We start from the raw sequence: 22192 nt of genomic DNA on the forward strand, positions 1-22192 counted from the left end.
CACATTTGTATAATTTATGTTTTTATACACAAAAGACACAAATATGAAAGTGCATAATATTGTATATAGGTGTATAATATGAATAGGTGTGTCTTACGAAGGCCAGCCCTCGAAGGTAGACACAGTGAACAGAGCCATCATGGCCATGAGCACGTTGTCAAAGTTGAACTCGCTGTTGTGCCACACTCTCTTATGGACGAATGGCTGGTTCACGTCCCCATCCTTATAAAGGATGTAGGTGCCCCTGGGAGGTTAGAGGTCAGAGGACACAGGGGTTAGAGGTCAGAGGTCAGGATTAGTCCTATGATGTACTGTATATAAACAATATTCATATTGTGAATGTTGTGAATATGTATGTCTATGCGCAACATGGTCAAATCAAAGACACTACAGAACACATAATGTAGAGTAAATGTAAGTATTTATGGTACAAAATGAATGGTGTCAGTTTGCTGTGTATACAGTAGATGGACAAATGTATCAAAAGCAACTGACTTGCATTCGTCGGGGCTAGACTTGGCTTCATCTGTGCAGCGGTAAAACTTCCCCTGTGAAGCAAACACACACATCTTCTAAATGGTCCTGATTCTAAATGAACCCTCAAGTGTCAATGTCTGGATGGGATTTACTAATGTTACGATGCAATTGATATCACAATCCGTGTTACGGTACTGATCTTAGAACCGGTGTTACGGTGTTGACCTTGAATAGCTGCACTCCTATGCAGGCGAACATGAACTGCAGCAGCGTGGTGACGATCATGATGTTACCAATGGTCCTGATGGCCACAAACACACACTGGACCACGTGCTGTAGGGGGCAAAGTTCAAATGTTAGCAGCTATTGAACAGTAAGATGGCATTACATTGATGAAAGGTCAATATATGTCAAATATATAGGACCTGTCTGCTGCCTTTGATACTGTGAACCATCAGATCCTCCTCTCCACCCTCTCTGAGCTGGGCATCTCCGGCGCGGCTCACTCTTGGATTGCGTCCTACCTGACCGGTCGCTCCTACCAAGTGGCTTGGCGAGAATCTGTCTCCGCACCACGTGCTCTCACCACTGGTGTCCCCCAGGGCTCAGTTCTAGGCCCTCTCCTATTCTCGCTATACACCAAGTCACTTGGCTCTGTCATATCCTCACATGGCCTCTCCTATCATTGCTACGCAGATGACACACAACTAATCTTCTCCTTTCCCCCTTCTGATAACCAGGTGGCGAATCGCATCTCTGCATGTCTGGCAGACATATCAGTGTGGATGACGGATCACCACCTCAAGCTGAACCTCGGCAAGAGGGGAAGGACTGCCCGTTCCATGATCTCGCCATCACGGTTGACAACTCCGTTGTGTCCTCCTCCCAGAGTGCGAAGAGCCTTGGCATGACCCTGGACAACATTCTGTCGTTCTCCGCTAACATCAAGGTGGTGACCCGATCCTGTAGGTTCATGCTCTACAACATTCAGAGAGTACGACTCTGCCTTACACAGGAAGCGGCACAGGTCCTAATCCAGGCACTTGTCATCTCCCGTCTGGATTACTGTGCCTGTGCCATTAAACCCCTACAACTCATCCAGAATACCGCAGACCGTCTGGTGTTCAACCTTCCCAAGTTCTCTCACGTCACCCCGCTCCTCCGCACACTCCACTGGCTTCCAGTTGAAGCTCGCATCTGCTACAAGACCATGGTGCTTGCCTACGGAGCTGTGAGGGGAACGGCACCTCCGTACCTTCAGGCTCTGATCAGTCCCTACACCCAAACGAGGGCATTGCGTTCATCCACCTCTGGCCTGCTGGCCCCCCTACCTCTGTGGAAGCACAGTTCCCGCTCAGCCCAGTCAAAACTGTTTGCTGCTCTGGCACCCCAATGGTGGAACAAGCTCCCTCACGACGCCAGGACAGCGGAGTCACTGACCACCTTCCGGAGACACTTGAAACCCCACCTCTTTAAGGAATACCTGGGATAGGATAAAGTAATCCTTCTACCCCCCCTTACCTCACGCCCCCCAAAAAATAAAATACAAATACAAATACATATTGTAAAGTGGTTGTCCCACTGGCTATAAGGTGAATGCACCAATTTGTAAGTCGCTCTGGATAAGAGCGTCTGCTAAATGACGTAAATGTAATGTAAATGTATAGCGATGATACAGTTCCGTGAACTAGAAAGTTTTTTTTTTAAACCCTGTAAAGATTTTGGCAACAAACTATCCCAAGTGTACTGCAATTGTTCTACCAATACTGAGGCAAGTAATATGGTCCATAAAGAGAAGGAGTAGGAGGTATAATGTTTTAGGATGAGGCAGTACTGTACCTTGAGGCCCTTGGCTCGGTTGATGGCCCTCAGGGGCCTGAGCACTCGCAGGACTCTCAGAATCTTCACCACTGAGATGGCAGAGGACCTAAATGTCATCACAGGAACTCACTGTCAGAAACAAACTTGCACTCTCTAAACACAATCACTCATTGTCATATCAAACTTGACCATATCAATAAAAAATGATGTGTTAGGACAGGAGAAGAAACAGAGAGAGAGGGATAAGGGGTGAGGAATATGAGGATGAAGAAAGAGAGAAGAGAGAGAGAGAGAGAGAGAGAGAGAGAGAGAGAGAGAGAGAGAGAGAGAGAGAAAGAGAGAGAAAAAAGTAATAGTGTAGGTGGAGGGTAGCAGCAGGTACTGACTGGATGCAGAAGGAGACTAGGGAGACCCCCACCACCAGCAGATCCAGCAGGTTGAAAGTGTTCCTACAGAACGCTCCTTTATGGAGGAACGCTCCGTATGTGGTCATCTGGAGGGAAGGGCACAGCAAGTTAGACGAGTAACAAACACTAAGAAATACACACAAATACACACATCAACACACACATTCACACAAACACAGGGACACACACAACTACACAAATACACAGTTTTACACCACAAGACAAACAGACACACCTCCCCTCAAACCCACATACACCCACATACAGTATTTCCACACTCTTGTAGATCACTCTATTTCAGGGTGGCGAGCTCAGACTCAGAGCAGTAGAACAGCAGGTTAGCAGCTACCGTCGCCACCCTGCGGCACCGTGGTACATGAATGTAGTAGAAAGTCATTCATTTCACAATCGGCTAATAACAGGGTCACTCGCGGCAATAAAACATGCAGTTTGTTGCCACGCTGAGGACAAATATTATATCTACTACCTGAGAGAAACGAAAGGATCGAACGCCCTACCGATTGGAAAACTGAATGCCCTTACTGACACATTCATGTATGGCCGTTTCCCTTAAAGCACATTCCTTCATGTTCTTTAATATAAAGGGATAAAAATATCAGACTTCAGCAGGCAGAGAAGTAAACATCCCAGCAAAAGGAAGTTTTGTTGAAATCATAAAAGAAAAGGATTCATCGTCCTGAGTGCATGTAAATGTAGAGAGCAGCTAGCGCTAACAGAAAGCACTGCTAATGCAGCAGGACCAAACTGAGCTGGGTCGTGTTCATTCGGCACCAAAAAACAACAACAGGGAAGGACTATCTGAACTGGTCCAATAAGAAACCCTAGTTTTCGCATTCCGTTGCAAAACATGTTGCTACGGTGTGCCCTAATGAATACGACCCTGGACAGGACTGGGCGGGGTTGGGCTGTCCTCTTAAGGGTTCTGAAGGAAACACTACATTTCTAAGCACTCAGTCAATCAGGGGAAAGCCCATGCTCGACATGAACATGGTTGGTTTGCCCCCTCTTTTATGGCTTAGTATCTGAATAGCAGTCAGTCAGTATGAAACAGAGGCATAGAGTTGGCTTTGACTGGAGATGGCCTTAGATGTTTGTTTTTAAACCCCCCAACACTCCCCAAATGACTTCAAGGTCAACTTCAGTCAAAGCTTAATCTCTTAAACAGCACATTGATATCTCTTTCCTTGCACAAAGAGTTGCATAATTTTTCGAGAGTTGCACAAAATTGTGTCGTCGGTCAAAATTCCAAAACCTTTTCAACTCAATGATGACTTTTCCAAACGTGACAAACATGATGACACCAATCTGGGATAGTTTGTGTCTTTGATTCCTTCCTGGATTATTAGTTTCTTGATTAGTGGAAATTGAACAACTCTTGTGTTAGTTAGTGTGTGTGCAGTGCTAGTAAGTGAGTTAAGCTAATGATGGCAGTCTAGATGTTTTGGTAGTTAAAAGAGGTGCCATGGAGTAAAAAGAGAAAGAACAGAAAAGGAAAACTAAAACAAGGCAGGTAGTACTGTGGTGGCAGCAGGTGACACACAAGGAGAGAGTGCAGCAAGGCTCTCTGTCGTCATTAGCGAGAGTTACCTTTAACATGATCTCAAATGTAAACATACTAGTGAAGACATAATCTGCATAGCCTAGGACCTGGAAGGCAACCAGACGTTTGGGAGTGTTACTGTGGGGTCAGTTAGTTGACAGCACAGAGAGGCAGACACAGGCCATTTACCTTCAACAGGATCTCAACAGTAAAGATAGCCGTGAAAGCATAGTCAAAGTAACCAAGTATCTGCAAAAAGCAACGAACATGTTTAACAAAGATTATACAGGTTATGCAAGTATGTTCATCAAAGACATTTGAAAAACAAGTTAGAGTGGGAATCCATGTGTGCAGGAAAGAGCATAGGAAAGGACTTAGTATGCATAAACAAAAAATCTACAGTATTCATATAAATTAATCAAATCCATGTAGATTACAATATATTCTATAATGCAGTATATATTCAATATATAATTTCATTAAGAGCACCTGCACGATGTCATCCACCTACTACCACAATGACATATCATCTTACAGTTCCTGCTGTTTGAGGTTAAGTTGATGAGATTACATAATGATTCCAAAGTCATTGAACCTGCTGCCTCAGAGGATCATGGGGGAAAGTTCAGGAAAGAGTTATCATTACCGTTAATGTCACTCTTAACAAACTAAATCACTAAATCTAAATCAATAACCTTAAAATAAGTACTATTTACTTGTAAATATCACAAATCAATACAGAATGTTTCTTTACTATGTACTACTATGTAGCCTAACAATTGAAAATAATTTACTGTATACTGTGTGTTCCAATAAATATGACCCAACATTATTCTAATGTAGACAGAAGGTTTCTGTACTTACGATGTTGCGTGCGGAGAAGTTGCGTATGGGGTCCTCTGCAGCGAGGGAGACAGAGCTGAGCATGATGAAGACCAGGATGAGGTTGGTGAAGATGTGGTGGTTGATGAGTTTATGACATCCCACCCGGATCCTGAGGAGAACCACAGAAAATACACACACCTGCTGAGAGAGCTCAGAAAAGAGTGTGTGCGTGTGTGCGTATGTGTTTGTGTGTGTGTGTGTGTGACCTACGGGTTAGTCTTGCTGAAGATGAAGAAAGCACTGCCGTCAGGGATGGGGGTGATCTTCTCCTTCTTGACCAACTCAGAGATGGCTGGGCGTGGGCCTGCTGGAACCTCCGGCTCCTCCTCCTCCTCCTCCGCTGCACAGACTCACAGTGAGAGGGATAGACCATACACACACACACACACACACACACACACACACACACACACACACACAGACACACACACACACACACACACACACACACACAGACACACACACACACACACACACACACACACACACACACACACACACACACACACACACACACACACACACACACACACACACACACACACACACACACACACACACACACACCCAGGCCTGTACCTGCAGCATTGTCCTCTTCCTCCTCCACTGGTGCCTGTATCCATAGAAGCAAATGTGATAAAAAGTTATAACTGTAAGTCTGGAATCAGATGCAACACATGTATACAATGATGCTGAATAAACCTGAACCACAATATGTCTGGGATGGAGTTTTACCTCTTCCTTTTTCTCATCCTTTTTGTCTCTTGGAGCGTTGAGAGACTCTGCGTCTGCCAGGTTGTCCACAGCAATAGCCAAGAAGACGTTCAGCAGGATATCTGAGCAAAGTGTTCAGTCAAGGACAGAACCTGAACACATCTATTGTACTGTATGAGCTACATACTCATATACACTTATTCAGAAACGTCTGAAATGTTCATTGCGATAAGGACGGAAGAAACAAGACTGACTACATAAACAAAAAAGGGGTTGTGTTTGCAAGGCTCCATCCCTATTCATAAGAACATGAACAAGAACAACTTGGATTTTGTCTATATCCACCCTGGTAGACCATGTCCATAAAGAAGAATCCATAGAACTAGGGAAATTAGTTTGACCTGGTCAAGTCACATCAAGTCACTTTAACTAGTTAAAAAGTAGAATCTGTGGTTAGTGAATAGAAACTACGTAGTTAGAGCAGATTGGGATTATCTGGGCTCAGAGAGATTGGGATGACAGGATGAGTGTGGTAACGAAAGGATACAGTTTCCGCAGATGAAGAGGATAATGAAGTAGAATGAGACGATCATCCCTGAGGAAGAAGGGCCGCCGTACGCCATGATGCCGTCATACATCACAGCGTTCCAGTCTTCACCTGTCAGGATCTGGGCACAACGCACCCAAATACACTCAATCATTTTGGATGCTACACACATAGAGGTCCTAGAATTCATATGCGATTCTATGGATACACATACAGCATTCACTGGTAACAAGATGGCGCCGACAGACACGGTCACCCTGTTTCTAGTTCCCAGCCAACTTTGCAGTATTATTTTTATTTTTTTGTTAATTCGTACATTATTTGCTCAGAACGTTTCTTGTATTATTACCTACAGCCGGAAATAACTTTTGGATATTCGATCGGAGGTCACTCATCAAATTTTTTCTCCAGAATTTTGACTTCCCTGACCTGGATCCTTTGTTTGAACTGCACGAGGCAGCTCTATTCATCCTGGGGCCAGCACCAAAACGCTGACGCCGGAGAGTAGAGGTAGAAGGAGTGGAGCCCTAGTTAGACTCAGGCAGCGTGCATACTATCCACCGCTTCTGAGTATATTACTTACTTACGTTCAGTCCCTGGACAATAAAGTAGATGAACTCAGGGCGAGGATCTCATTCCAAAGAGACATCAGGGACTGTAACATACTCTGTTTTACAGAATCATGGCTCTCTCCAGATATATTGTCCCCATGCATTCAGCCAGCGGGGTTCTCAGTCCATTGCATGGACAGGAAGAAAGAACTCTCCGGGAAAAAGAAAGGTGGAGGTGTATGTTTCATGATTAACAACTCATGGTGTGATTGTGGTAACGTACAGGAAGTCCAGTCCTTTTGTTCTTCTGATCTGAAATGTCTTGAGTTAATAAGTATTCATCCCCTTTGTTATGGCAAGCCTAAATAAGTTCAGAAGTAAAAATGTGCTTAACAAATTGCATAATAAATTGCATGGACTCACTCTGTGTGCAATAATAGTGGTTAACATGAATGACTATCCCATTTCTGTACCCCACACTTACAATTATCTGTAAGGTCCCTCAATCGAGTAGTGAATTTTAAACACAGATTCAACCACAAAGACCAAGGAGGTTTTTCAATGCCTCGCAAAGAAGGGCACCGATTGGTCGATGTGTAAAAAAAAAAAAGCATACAGTGAATATCCCTTTGAGCATGGTGAAGTTATTAATTATGCTTTGGATGGTGTATCAATACACCCAGTCACTACAAAGATACAGGCGTCCTTCCTAGCTATTTCACCATGAGGCCAATGGTGATTTTAAAACAGTTACAGAGTTGAATGGCTGTGATAGGAGAAAACTGAGGATGGATCAACAACATTGTAGTTACTCCACAATACTAACCTAAATTCAGGACAAAACATGCATCCTGTTTGCAACAAGGCACTTAAGTAATACTAAAAAAAATGTGGCAAAGAAATGAACTTTTTGTCCTGAATACAAAGCATTATGTTTGGAGCAAATTACATTTACATTTACATTTACGTCATTTAGCAGACGCTCTTATCCATAGCGAGTTACAAATTATACACAAAAAAATTTATGCATGCATGACTGTAAGTCGCTTTGGATAAAAGCGTCTGCTAAGTGGCATATTATATTATTATAAATTGGTGCATTCACCAAATCCAACACAACACATCACTGAGTACCACTCTTCATATTTTCAAACATGGTGGTGGCTGCATCATGTTATGGGTGTGCTTGTCATCGGCAAGGACTAGAGAGTTTCTTAGGATAAAAAGAAACAGAAAACAGCTATAAGCACAGGCAAAATCCTAGAGGAAAACCTGGTTCAGTCTGCTTTCCAAAAGACACTGGGAGACAAATTCACCTTTCAGCAGGACAATATCCTAAAACACCAGGCCAAATCTACACTGGAGTTGCTTACCAAGACGACATTGAACGTTTGTGAGTGGCCTAGTTACAGTTTTGACTTAAATCGGCTTGAAAATCTATGGCATGACTTGAAAATGGCTTTCTAGCAATGATCAACAATCAACTTGACAGAGCTCAAAGAATTTTAAAAGGAATAATGGGCAAATATTGTACAATCCAGGTTGCAAAGCTCTTAGAGGCTTACCCAAAAAGACTCACAGCTGTACTCGCTGCCAAAGGTGCATCTATAAAGTATTAACTCAGGGGTGTGATAATTCTGTACTTCATTTTTCTAAATACATGTTTTCACTTTGTCATTATAAAAAATAAAAAATAAATACATATTGTAAAGTGGTTATCCCACTGGCTATAAGGTGAATGCACCAATTTGTAAGTCGCTCTGGATAAGAGCGTCTGCTAAATGACGTAAATGTCATGTAAATGTATTGTGTGTAGATGGGTGAGACATAAAAATCTATTGAATCCATTTTGAATTCAGGCTGTAACACAACAAAATGTGGAGTAAGTCAAGGGGTATGAATACTTTCTGAAGGAACTATACATAGAGTCATTGAGCACTGGCCACTTTAATAATGTTTACATACTGTTTCACCCGCTTTCTATGTACAAACTGTATTCTAGTCATGGCTCATCCTATGCAACTACTGCTGTACACACCTTTTCTATTCATATACTGTCCATACTGTCGATACACACCATAATATGTAATATACATTATATGTATATATGTTTATATTACTAATTTTTTTGTAAATTATTTTTATTATTATGTGTGTATAGTTTTTTTGTATTGCTAGGTATTCCTGCACTGTTGGAGCTAGAAACACAAGCATTTCACTGCACCGGATAACATCGGCAATAAACTTTGATTTGATTAGTGTAGCTCAGTTGGTAGAGCATGGCGCTTGCAACGCCAGGGTTGTGGGTTCGTTTCCCACGGGGGGCCATTATGAAAAATGTATGCACTCACTAACTGTAAGTCGCTCTGGATAAGAGCGTCTGCTAAATGACTCAAATGTAAATGTAAATTAGTACATCATCACATACTACTGTAGTTTATATAACATGCCATAGAGAGACAATGGTGCATATTACTCTACTTATGTACTGTAATACACAACATACAGCGGAAACAGACAGAGGAGTAGTTCTGGTATGGCTAGCCCAGTGGAGTAGTGAAGGGTAAACGCCTTTAAATGCCTTTGACGTTATTTGTCTCAAGCGTTTACCCACCTATTGTGGAAAAATGCATTGAAAATATACTGAGCATTACTTTATTCACTGCAAATGGCAATCAGTGTTTATGTAGCGGACATGAGTCGGTCATGGTTGCTCATGGTGACGTTATGAGGTAGCCTCGCCTGTGACTTCAAAATCAGTGTCTGCCCTCGCCCCAAGAGGGAATTTCCTCTTGGTATAATGGCCAGGACGTTGGTTTCTCTCGTGGGAGACCCGGGTTCACTGTGCTAGCCCTCATGTCATGATGTCATCATCAGGAGGCTCTCCTTACAGTATATACAACATTCACTAAATATACATGTAGGTAACTCATGAGGTTCTAAATATAAGTAGGTGTGTGTGAGAGAAAGAGAACACCCCCACACACTGTACTGTTCACCCACCTGAAACACAGTGAGCAGTGCCTGGGGGAAGTTATCGAAGGTGCTCCTCTTGGTCTGTGTCTCGTCGAAGTTGAACTTGCCTCCGAACACCTGCATGCCCAGCAGGGAGAAGATGATGATGAAGAGGAAGAGGAGGAGGAGCAGGGAGGCGATGGACTTCATGGAGTTCAGCAGCGACGCCACCAAGTTACTGAGAGACTGCCAGTGACTGGACAACACACAGAGAAGGGGGGGGGTTAGGCAAAATTACACACACCCACACAGTATGTACACACACACACACACATAAACAAACTGATTTTTTTTTACACTTTACTCTGGCCAAAGAGCATAAACAAACACACACACACACACACAAACACATCTCGAGTCACAGCCACACTCTGCACCCTACACTCACACACACTTACACTGACACCCCAACACACTCATACACTACATATGCCCACACACACATAACATACGCACACATGCATACTGACGTCACACACACGCTCACACACATTCACCACATACGCTGCTGCTACTGCTCCACATACGCTGTTGCTACAGCTAAGTCTACTATCTATCCTGCTGCCTAGTCACTTTACCCCTACCTACAGTGCCTTCAAAAATGATTCATACCCCTTGACTTATTCCACATTTAGTTGTGTTATAGCCTGAATTCAAAATGGATCTACACACAATACCCCATTAGTGAGAAATTGAAAACATGTTTTTACATTTGCACATTTATTGAAAATGAAATACAGAAATATCTCATTTACATAAGTATTCACACTCCTGAGTCAATACTTCGTAAAAACACCTTTGGCAGCGAGTACAGCTGTGAGTCTTTCTGGGTACGTATCTAAGAGCTTTCCACACCTGGATTATGCAACATTTGCCCATTATTCTTTTCAAAATTCTTCAAGATCTGTCAAATTGGTTGTTGATCATTGCTAGACAGACATTTTCAGGTCTTGCCATAGATTTTCAAGTAGATTTAAGTCAAAACTGTAATTCGGCCACACAGGAACATTTACTGTCTTCTTGGTAAGCAATTCCAGTGTAGATTTGGCCTTGTGTTTTAGGTTATTGTCCTGCTGAACGATTAATTCATCTCCCAGTGTCTCGTGGAAAGCAGACTGAACCAGGTTTACCTCTAGGATTTTGCATGTGCTTAACTCCAGTTTCTTTTTTATCCTGAAAAACTCCCCAGTCCTTAACAATTACAAGCATACTCATAACACTATGCTTGAAAATATGGAGAGTGGTACTCAGTAATGTGTTGTATTGGATTTGCCCCAAACATAACACTTTGTATTCAGGACAAAAAGTTAATTGCTTTGCCACATTTTTTGCAGTATTACTTAAGTGCCTTGTTGCAAACAAGATGCATGTTTTGCAATTTTTGTATTCTGTACAGGCTGTCTTCTATTCACTCTGTCAATTAGGTTAGTATTGTGGAGTACCTACAATGTTGTTGATCCATCCTCAGTTTTCTCCTATCACAGCCATTAACCTCTGTAACTGTTTTAAAAGTCACTAGTGGCCTCATGGTGAAATCCCTGAGCGGTTTCCTTACTCTCCGGCAACTAAATTAGGGAGTTATCTTTACATTTTAGTCATTTAGCAGACGCTCTTATCCAGAGCGACTTACAGGAGCAATTAGGGTTAAGTGCCTTGCTCAAGGGCACATCGACAAATTTTTCACCTAGTCGGCTCGGGGATTAGAACCAGCGACCTTTCGGTTACTGGCACTACGCTCTTAACCACTAAGCTACCTGTAGTGACTGGGTGTATTGATACACTATCCAAAGTGTGTCACGCCCTGGCTCTGGGGACTCTTATATGTTGAGCCAGGGTGTGGATTTTCTATGTGTGATTTTCTATGTTGTGTTCTAGTTCGTGTTTTCTATGTTGGCCAGGGTGGTTCCCAATCAGAGGCAGCTGATTCTCGTTGTCTCTGATTGGGAACCATACTTAGGCAGCCTTTTGGCACTAGTTTATTGTGGGATCTTGTTCCGGAAGGTTTGTGTATTTAACCTAGGACTTCACGTATCGTTTATTGTTTTGGTTCGTTGTGTGTACACTAATAAAAGTATGTACGCCTATCACGCTGCGCCTTGGTCCGCTTCATCGTGTAACGATCGTGACAAAGTGTAATTAATACCCTCACCATGATCAAAGGGATATTCAATGTCTGCTTTTTTTTATTTGTACCCATCTACCAATATGTGCCCTTCTTTGCGAGGCATTGGAAAACCTCCATGGTCTTTGTGGTTGAATCTGTGTTTGAAATTCACTGCTCGACTGAGGGATCTCACAGATAATTGTATGTGTGGGGTACAGAGATGAGGTAGTCATTCAAAAATAATGTTAAACACTATTATTGCACACAGAGTAAGTCAATGCAACTTGTTAAGCAAATGTTTACTCCTGAACTTATTTAGGCTTGCCATAACAAACTGGTTGAATAGTTATTGACTGTAAAAATTTCCCTTTGGTGTGAATACTTTCTGAAGGCACTGTTTGTACATAGCTACCTCATTTACCTAGTATTCCTGCACATTGACTCGATAGCCATGTTATTTTTACTCTTTATTGTTATTAGTTATTCACTGTGTAGTTATTCCTTGTGTCACTATTTATATTTGTATTTTCTCTTTATCTTTAACTCTGCATTGTTGAAAAAGGACTCGTAAGTAAGCCTTTCACTGTTAGTCTACACCTGTTGTTTACGAAACATGTGAAAAATAAAATTTGATTTGATTTGATTTGACACCGGCATTGATCCGGGGTGAAGTTTCCCCTAGGTACAGATCTATGATCAGCTTCCCCTCCCTCAATCCTTACCTCAACCATTAGTGGGAGAGCAACACTGACCCAAGATCAGCGCCTAGGGGCAACTTCACCCTACTCCACATGATAGTGGTCTCACCGTGTGACCTTGAAGATCCTGAGCAAGCGGACACAGCGGAACACAGAGATGCCCAGAGGAGACATGATGGCCAGCTCCACCAGGATGGTCTCGGTGATGCCTCCACACACCACGAAGCAGTCAAATCGGTTGAAAAGGGACACAAAGTAGGCCTGCAGGCCCAGACTGTACATCTTGGTCATCATCTCACACGTAAACATGCCCAGCAGAACCTTGTTTGCCACGTCTGGAAACACGCAGGGCAGAAGGAGGTGTCAGTCAATATAACACATTAACAGTATAGCAAATATCATAGATACTATAGTTAGGGCCAGGAGTTTTAGACTGAGAGTGGTAGCCGCATACCCTGTCCTTGTGTAACACAGTCAGGCTGGTTGTAGTGTACTAATCCTGTACTTGTGTAACACAGTCAGGCTGGTTGTAGTGTACTAACCCGGTACTTGTGTAACACAGTCAGGCTGGTTGTAGTGTACTAATCCTGTACTTGTGTAACACAGTCAGGATGGTTGTAGTGTACTAACCCTGTCCTTGTGTAACACAGTCAGGCTGGTTGTAGTGTACTAATCCTGTACTTGTGTAACCCAGTCAGGCTGGTTGTACTGTACTAACCCTGTACTTGTGTAACCCAGTCAGGCTGGTTGTAGTGTACTATTCCTGCACTTGTGTAACCCAGTCAGGCTGGTTGTAGTGTACTAAACCTGTACTTGTGTAACCCAGTCAGGCTGGTTGTAGTGAACTAACCCAGTACTTGTGTAACCCAGTCAGGTTGGATGTAGTGAACTAACCCTGTACTTGTGTAACCCAGTCAGGCTGGTTGTAGTGTACTAACCCTGTACTTGTGTAACCCAGTCAGGCTGGTTGTACTGTACTAACCCTGTACTTGTGTAACACAGTCAGGCTGGTTGTAGTGTACTAACCCTGTACTTGTGTAACCCAGTCAGGATGGTTGTAGTGTACTAACCCTGCACTTGTGTAACCCAGTCAGGCTGGTTGTAGTGTACTAACCCTGTACTTGTGTAACCCAGTCAGGCTGGATGTAGTGAACTAACCCTGTACTTGTGTAACCCAGTCAGGCTGGTTGTAGTGTACTAACCCTGTACTTGTGTAACCCAGTCAGGCTGGTTGTAGTGTACTAACCCTGTACTTGTGTAACACAGTCAGGATGGTTGTAGTGTACTAACCCTGTACTTGTGTAACACAGTCAGGCTGGTTGTAGTGTACTAACCCTGTACTTGTGTAACCCAGTCAGGCTGGTTGTAGTGTACTAACCATGTACTTGTGTAACCCAGTCAGGCTGGTTGTAGTGTACTATTCCTGCACTTGTGTAACCCAGTCAGGCTGGTTGCAGTGTACTAAACCTGTACTTGTGTAACCCAGTCAGGCTGGTTGTAGTGAACAAACCCGGTACTTGTGTAACCCAGTCAGGCTGGATGTAGTGAACTAACCCTGTACTTGTGTAACCCAGTCAGGCTGGTTGTAGTGTACTAACCCTGTACTTGTGTAACACAGTCAGGCTAGTTGTACTGTACTAACCCTGTACTTGTGTAACACAGTCAGGCTGGTTGTAGTGTACTAACCCTGTACTTGTGTAACCCAGTCAGGCTGGTTGTAGTGTACTAACCCTGTACTTGTGTAACACAGTCAGGCTGGTTGTTGTGTACTAACCCTGTACTTCTGTAACACATTCAGGCTGGTTGTAGTTTACTAACCCTGTACTTGTGTAACACAGTCCGGCTGGTTGTAGTGTACTAACCCTGTACTTGTGTAACCCAGTCAGGCTGGTTGTAGTGTACTAACCCTGCACTTGTGTAACCCAGTCAAGCTGGTTGTAGTGTACTAAACCTGTACTTGTGTAACCCAGTCAGGCTGGTTGTAGTGAACTAACCCGGTACTTGTGTAACCCAGTCAGGCTGGATGTAGTGAACTAACCCTGTACTTGTGTAACCCAGTCAGGCTGGTTGTAGTGTACTAACCCTGTACTTGTGTAACCCAGTCAGGCTGGTTGTAGTGTACTAACCCTGTACTTGTGTAACACAGTCAGGCTGGTTGTACTGTACTAACCATGTACTTGTGTAACACAGTCAGGCTGGTTGTAGTGTACTATTCCTGCACTTGTGTAACCCAGTCAGGCTGGTTGTCGTGTACTAACCATGTACTTGTGTAACACAGTCAGGATGGTTGTAGTGTACTAACCCTGTACTTGTGTAACCCAGTCAGGCTGGTTGTAGTGTACTAAAACTGTACTTGTGTAACCCAGTCAGGCTGGTTGTAGTGAACTAACCTGGTACTTGTGTAACCCAGTCACGATGGATGTAGTGAACTAACCCTGTACTTGTGTAACCCAGTCAGGCTGGTTGTAGTGTACTAACCCTGTACTTGTGTAACACAGTCAGGCTGGTTGTAGTGTACTAACCCTGTACTTGTGTAACCCATTCAGGCTGGTTGTAGTGTACTAACCATGTACTTGTGTAACCCAGTCAGGCTGGTTGTAGTGTACTATTCCTGCACTTGTGTAACCCAGTCAGGCTGGTTGTAGTGTACTAAACCTGTACTTGTGTAACCCAGTCAGGCTGGTTGTAGTGAACAAACCCGGTACTTGTGTAACCCAGTCAGGCTGGATGTAGTGAACTAACCCTGTACTTGTGTAACCCAGTCAGGCTGGTTGTAGTGTACTAACCCTGTACTTGTGTAACACAGTCAGGCTGGTTGTAGTGTACTAACTCTGTACTTGTGTAACACAGTCTGGCTGGTTGTAGTGTACTAACCCTGTACTTGTGTAACACAGTCAGGCTGGTTGTAGTGTACTAACCCTGAACTTGTGTAACACAGTCAGGCTGGTTGTAGTGAACTAACCCTGTACTTGTGTGAGCCAGTCAGGCTGGTTGTAGTGCTCTGAGGAGATGGTGAGCGTGTTGAGAAACACCAGGATGATCACAGACACTGGTTGTAGTGTACTAACCCTGTACTTGTGTAACACAGTCAGGCTGGTTGTAGTGAACTAACCCTGTACTTGTGTAACCCAGTCAGGCTGGTTGTAGTGTACTAACCCTGTACTTGTGTAACACAGTCAGGCTGGTTGTTGTGTACTAACCCTGTACTTCTGTAACACATTCAGGCTGGTTGTAGTGTACTAACCCTGTCCTTGTGTAACACAGTCCGGCTGGATGTAGTGTACTAACCCTGTACTTGTGTAACACAGTCAGGCTGGTTGTAGGGTACTAACCCTGTCCTTGTGTAACACAGTCAGGCTGGTTGTAGTGAACTAACCCTGTACTTGTGTGAGCCAGTCAGGCTGGTTGTAGTGCTCTGAAGAGATGGTGAGCGTGTTGAGAAACACCAGGATGATCACCAGCCAATAGAAAGGCACCGATTTCACCGCCACCCGGCACTTCCTGCGGCAGAACCTGTTCCAGCGACGCCAGCGCCGACTGTGAGACAGGAAGTGATGTCAGCAAAAGGAGATGAGTAGGGGCAGCACAGGGAAGTTGTCATTGAAGAGGGGAGAGGGGGAGGGTCGATGGTTAGAGGGGAGTTAGGAAATACTGTATATAAAGACGGGGTTTAGGCAGGCACTGTATTCAAAGAATATCTGAAGAAAACTTGGGAAAGAGAAGTCAATGAACTTTGGATGAAAGAACTTTGGGAGAGGGAGAGAGCAGCATAGCATGCAGTATAGATCACAAAGTATAAAAACGCTGCATAAGGCACCAGCTCCTCCAGTTCCTCCCGATGCCCCAGATTACATGCTGACTTGTTTAAAGGGGAGGTGGAGTTGATTTATTACCTGAAGACTCATTAATGCAGACTCTAGAGATCAGAACAGCACATACAGTAGAAAAACCTAAGCAAGCATTTATATACAGAAATAAAAGACGTCACCACTTCATGCAGAAAAATAAAAGTTTTACTGTACAGACTGCTGCTGCATGCATCAAGCAAGGACACATGCAAGGCAAGGTGATTTCACTGACCTGAACTTTGACTTTGAAATTATTTGGCTGGAAAAATCAAGACATTTATAATAAATGTCAGTTCAGCTTGCTGACTGCAGGATATTCATTAATTTTGTACAAAGCTACATATCCTATGTACCATCTTTATGACCAAACAGGAGTGGTCTTAGAATTAATCAAACAAATGTATATTATTTAAGCTCGTTTTACATCAGCAGACAGGATAGAGGATAGATACAGATATAAAGACCACACACACGTGTTTACACGATCGGTCACTCAGGTGACATAGGTTGTGTTTCTGTAAAGAATGTCGTAGTTTCTATGATATCCAAGGTTGTGTTCTAAGTGACAGTACAGCAGATGTGGTAATAGTCTGTGGGGGGTTCTTACCAAAAAGGTCCACAGCACGGTGTCTTCACCTCATCCTCAGCCACGTTCTCTGTGTTCACTGACTCCGTCTCACTGGCTGGTATACTCGCTGTGGCAGCAAACAGAGTACCAGAGTAAATCATACGCACGCACGCACGCACGCACACACACAACCCCACATAACACACTGTACATGTCACACACACACACATCAAACGTACAGTGTGCAGTCACACCCTAGGTACCACAGCTGTGTCAAACACATCCCAGAGAAAATAAACCTAATTCACCAACAAATTCCTCAACAAAAGAAAGAAAGAACGGTCAGATTACTCCAGGAATTTCTAAGAAATCCCTTCTAGTTTGAGAAACAGACGCCTCACAGGTCCTCAACTGGCAGCTTCATTAAATAGTACCCGCAAAACACCAGTCTCAACGTCAACAGTGAAGAGGCGACTCCGGGATGCTGACCTTCTAGGAAGAGTTGCAAAGAAAAAGTCCAGTGTCTGTGTTCTTTTGCCCATCTTAATCTTTTATTTTTATTGGCCAGTCTGAGACATGGCTTTTTCTTTGCAACTCTGCCTAGAAGATCAGCATCCCAGAGTCGCCTCTTCACTGTTGATGTTGAGACTGGTGTTTTGCAGGTACTATTTAATGAAGCTGCCAGTTGAGGACCTGTGAGCTGTCTGTTTCTCAAACTAGACACTCTAATGTATTTGTCCTTTTGCTCAGTTGTGCACCGGGGCCTCCCACTCCTCTTTCTATTCTGGTTAGAGCCAGTTTGCGCTGTTCTGTGAAGGGAGTAGTACACAGCGTTGTACGAGATCTTCAGTTTCTTGGCCATTTCTCGCATGGAATAGCCTTCATTTCTCAGAACAAGAATAGACTGACAAGTTTCAGAAGAAAGTTATTTGTTTCTGGCCATTTTGAGCCTGTAATCGAACCCACAATTGCTGATGCTCCAGATACTGAACTAGTCTCAAGAAGGCCAGTTTTATTGCTTCTTTAATCAGCACAACAGTTTTCAGCTGTGCTAACATAATTGCAAAAGGTTTTTCTAATGATCAATTAGCCTTTTAAAATGATAAACTTGGATTAGCAAAGACAACGTGCCATTGGAACACAGGACTGATGGTTGCTGATAATGGGCCTCTGTACACCTATGTAGATATTCCATTAAAAATCAGCAGTTTTCAGCTACAATAGCCATTTACAACATTAATATTTTTACATTACATTTTAGTCATTTAGCAGACGCTCTTATCCAGAGCGACTTACAGTTAGTGAGTGCATACATTTTTTCATACTGGTCCCCCGTGGGAATCGAACCCGCCATGCTCTACCAACTGAGCTACATGGGAATATGGCTACACTGTATTTCTGATTAATTTTATGTTATTTTAATGGACAAAAAAATTGCTTTTCCTTCGAAAACAAGGGAATTTCTAATTGTCCCCAAACTTTTGAACGGTAGTGTATGTAGAAAAGATAATGGACCTATATATTGTTTCATAATATAGTCTTTGAGAATTAACTATTACCAAAATAAAAGCTAGACAGGGAGAATAGTAAATTCCCAAAACAATGAATTTAGCAGTATTGATTTAGTTATTCTGCTTGTCAATTAGCCATGGCAAAATGCATAGAATTGCAGGAAATTAGTTTTCAATATGCAACATTTTCTCTAAGCTCCACGGCAAAATTGGTAGAATTGCAGGAAATTTGCTTTAAAACTGTAAACATTTCTCTCAGCTCCATGGAGAAATGTGTAGAATTGCAGGAAATACACAAAAAAAAAGCAAACATTTCTCCAAATGTTCTCTAAAATTCACCTGCGCTGAAGGGTGGACCATGCCCGTTGCCACGCCCCTGCCACGCTCATCGCCTAAGCCCCTTTTTGATCCAGAAAAAAACCCTGACAGCGCTACACACATCAAACGTACAGTGCGCAGTCACACCCTAGGTACCACAGCTGTGTCAAACACATCCCAGAGAAAATAAGAGTGGACCATGCCCGTTGCCACGCCCCCTGCCACGCTCATCGCCTAAGCCCCTTTTTGATCCAGCAAAAAACCCTGACAGTGCTACAACTTTTATGTGAGAGCACTCCTTGTTTGTGCGAGGGTACGGACGCACTGCTGCTTAGTTTGTGTGAAAGCGTTCTCCTTGACTTTCGAGTGCTACGACAGAGACAGCTCTCTCTCTGTCTCTCTCTCAATATCTGAATGCTGTTAGGTGTAGTGATCTGGGTTTAGCCCTGTTTGCCTATTCACACTGAGCCCCTAGCCTTGTTGCTTTAAATGGGCTGTGCATAGAGAGAGAGCGAGAGGGAGAGAAGTTGAGCGCCTGGCATCAACCGGGGAAGTATGTATTCATATTCTGCTCCCTGCTACTCATCACCTGACTACTCTCACAGGGGATAAGAAGGGTCAATCACAATAGCAAAGCACAAGCAGGGGGATTAGGCTGCACACATTAGTACATACACAAACACACAAGCTTTCACACAAAAGTGCAGACTCAACACACACACACACGATCTTGCTAACTCGCACACGGACACACATACATGGTGGCACCTTAATTGGGGAGGACGGGCTCGTGGTAATGGCTGGGGCGGAATCAGTGGAATGGTATCAAATACATCGAACGTATGGTTTCCATGTGTTTGATGCCATTCCATTCGCTCCGTTCCAACTATTATTATGAGCCGTCCTCCCCTCAGCAACCTCCACTGCTACACACACACACACACACACACACACACCCCACCCTACACACACACACACACTTCTTCAATGTGGAAGGGAAAACCAGGGGATTTACCATGAGTGTCGGAGGACTGGCTGAACCACCCAAACCTGCTTCCTTTCTTCTTCTCTGTGAGGTCAGCCAGAGTCACCCCTTCATGTGTAAAGCATGCAAGCCCATGCATTCAGACAGCAGCGCACCAAACGGCACAGCAGAGAAACATGGGGGCGAGAATAGGGCTCTATCAAGACGGGTTAGAGCAGCACAGTAACAATTCACCACAACAACAGTAACAACAACCACAGCAACAACAACAACAGTACAGCTGGCAACAGCGACACTGACTGACAACACCAGCACCACTGACACTGACACCAATAGGATGGACTGTAGTAGACACTGAAGAGGAGCAGAAGAGGAAGATGGACAGCTGTTAGTCACATGACAGGAAGCTAGTGTCTGCAGGCCGGGGGTGGAGGGGGGGGGGGGGGGGGGGGGGGGGCGTACAGAACAGAACAGTACAGAACAGTAAAATATATAACAGTAGCACTAGAGTCTATACTAACATGCTGCAATGCAAATTAACAGCATTCACATGTACATGTTAGCATACAGTCTCTCATGTCATGGCCCGGACCGGTGACAGCAACAGAAAAGCCAGCATGATACATTTCCCAGGTTGGTATCGCCAAGGGGATCCATGTTATTATAACCCCCGACCTTCAGCCCAGTGCCAAGCATTCCCAGCACTAGAAGGCTCACTTCTGAGACATACATACTGAAGTTGCTGTTACTACCATATCTCCTATCACATTACTATCCAGTTAGTGTTTCTGTTGACTGCGTGAATGGAGGCAGTGGTGCTAATTCTGATGATAAACACTAGAATGATCAGACTTCACTACACTTTATTTTCCTATACTTGACTATACTTGAATATACTTGACTATACTTGAATACGCTTGAATATACTTTACTATAATTGACTATACCTTACTTTGCTTAACTTGGTTTAAAGGTTCAAAGACTAAATCCAGTTATTGACTCTAGACTCATTTGGGTGAAAGGAGAAAAATCCAAGTAAAACTAGAGTGTATTTGGAAGCTTGGCAGAGATATTTGACTAAATCTCCCTAATTTGTAAACAGGACCGGGACTGGGACCGTACTGAAGCTCTGCGGTGTGGAGAGAGTACAGGAGAGATGCAGCTCTAAAGTTACACAGCGAAATAGGTTTTAGGGGAGGGGGAATGAGAGATGTTGTAGTAGCGTAGTGCTGCTCACTGGTTGATAGGGAGGGTGGATAGAGATACTGTACTAAAGCTGTATGAATGGACAGTAGCAGTTTCGCTGTTCTGTTCTGCATCATGTGCTGCTTATATAAAGAGGATTTGGATTACAGTCTTTTTTTCTGCTCAAGTAATATGATTTATCCCTGTTCTCCCTCCTCAGACTAACTAAACCGGCACACAGAGAGCTCTGCACACATTACTAGGGTGTGAACTGAGGAAGGCTATGATAATAGAGCTGTATAGTGCACCTCACACACCTGATATAGATACTCTTTAGAGTCATAACAATAGTTGACAACAATATTGGGAATGTTGCTGATTACAAGATGTAGCGGTTAACATGATTACGTGTAGGAGCGTGTGTGTGTGTCTAAGTGTGTGATGTGTGTGTCGACGGAGAGTGAGAGAGTATAATCACCTGACTCACAGTGCAGCGTGACATAGCTTCTGTGTGTAATCTTTTTTTTCTCAAAAACAACCTTGATCATTTGGCTTCATCTCCCTACACTGACCTACATTACAGGGGACTCTGGCTCACCAAATCTATATTATCTGCTCTGCCGTGTGTTTGTGTTTGTGTTTGTGTGTGTGTGTGTGTGAGTGTGTGTGTGCACGAGTGTGAGTGTGCAATATTTTAGTGTTTGTGTGTGGATTTAACACAATAACTCTGAACACAGAATTACTGTACAGTGGCTTACGAAAGTATTCACCCCCTTGGCATTTTTCCTATTTTGTTGCCTTACAACCTGGAATTAAAATTGATTTTGGGGAGGTTTGCATCATTTGATTTACACAACATGCTTACCAATTTGAAGATGCAAATAATTTTTTATTGTGAAACAAACAAGAAATAAGACAAAAAAACTGAAAACTTGAGTGTGCATAACTATTCACCCTACCAATTCAATACTTTGTAGAGCCACCTTTGGCAGCAATT

General features: G+C 43.4%; 1 pseudogene across 1 annotated transcript in view; it reads right to left on the minus strand.

Moving 5' to 3' along the window:
• LOC311138859 (voltage-dependent L-type calcium channel subunit alpha-1D-like) overlaps positions 1-22192 on the minus strand; it is a 123523-nt pseudogene that overhangs the window by 29939 nt on the left and 71392 nt on the right. The window contains exons 9-25 of the transcript in view: positions 20041-20118; positions 17236-17323; positions 16861-16887; positions 16157-16317; positions 12890-13115; positions 9967-10174; positions 6413-6533; positions 5887-5987; positions 5731-5764; positions 5362-5491; positions 5131-5260; positions 4314-4373; positions 2685-2791; positions 2317-2404; positions 703-810; positions 496-548; positions 98-244 (exon numbers count right to left, since the gene is read on the minus strand). The product of the transcript in view is annotated as a voltage-dependent L-type calcium channel subunit alpha-1D-like (transcript). The remainder of the gene's footprint in view (positions 1-97; positions 245-495; positions 549-702; positions 811-2316; positions 2405-2684; positions 2792-4313; positions 4374-5130; positions 5261-5361; positions 5492-5730; positions 5765-5886; positions 5988-6412; positions 6534-9966; positions 10175-12889; positions 13116-16156; positions 16318-16860; positions 16888-17235; positions 17324-20040; positions 20119-22192) is intronic.

Source organism: Coregonus lavaretus (genome assembly GCF_964263955.1).
Source record: "Coregonus lavaretus genome assembly, chromosome: 12".
Taxonomy (NCBI): Eukaryota; Metazoa; Chordata; class Actinopteri; order Salmoniformes; family Salmonidae; genus Coregonus; species Coregonus lavaretus.